Genomic DNA, 892 nt, shown 5'->3' on the forward strand with positions numbered 1-892 from the left:
CTATTTTAGTTATTTTGTTGTGATTGTATAATATTATTCGTGTGGTACTTGAAACTTCTAAAGTATACTATTATATATCTATGATAGTACCACGGTTTTTTGTTGATGTATAACGCGTTATAAGTACCTAATAGATATTATGATATGATTAATTTGGAATTTATTATAGGTACCTATTATAGGTCAATTTTTTTTAAATACTTTAGACTATAATATAATATTATGTCTTATACTTAGACTGACATACCGTCTCCACTCAGAATCATTTTTCTTATACAATGATATTATATCATTGAATTCAAATTTAATACCATCCATTATACAGTGACCCACTTGTAACCTACTGTACAGCAGAGCGAAATCCACTTACCCACCTTTTTTTCAATGTTCTTACATTGTTTGTTTTTAAACGTTAGCTCATATTTGAAATATTAATTTTGAGCATTTTTAATTTTTGATACTTCACATACCCGTGCATAGTTAATGTTCTTACCTAAAAGATTTATAATTGTTAAATTATTAATTATTATACGTTTTAATAAATAGGTAGGTATAGTGTAAAAATTAAAAAGATTAACACATTATATAGTGTACAATAATATAATATTTTATAAAATGAGACATATACTATTATATTTAAGGTTGTTTTTAAATATATTATTTAATTACTTACATATTTATTTCAATATCTTCCTATTCATTTGTTTAATACTTTGTCTTATGAATTTACCTTTATATAATGTATGCTATTACGTGTATACGTGTAACAATATACATGCATTACGTGTATAGGTATTATGTCGTCTTGTTTTTGACTCAATTAAATTAGTTTTTCTTAGTAGGGACAAATAGTTGAATAATTTTTGTTTTACTTACCTGATTTTTTCTGATC

This window comes from Acyrthosiphon pisum, chromosome X (assembly GCF_005508785.2).
Source record: "Acyrthosiphon pisum isolate AL4f chromosome X, pea_aphid_22Mar2018_4r6ur, whole genome shotgun sequence".
Classification (NCBI taxonomy): domain Eukaryota; kingdom Metazoa; phylum Arthropoda; class Insecta; order Hemiptera; family Aphididae; genus Acyrthosiphon; species Acyrthosiphon pisum.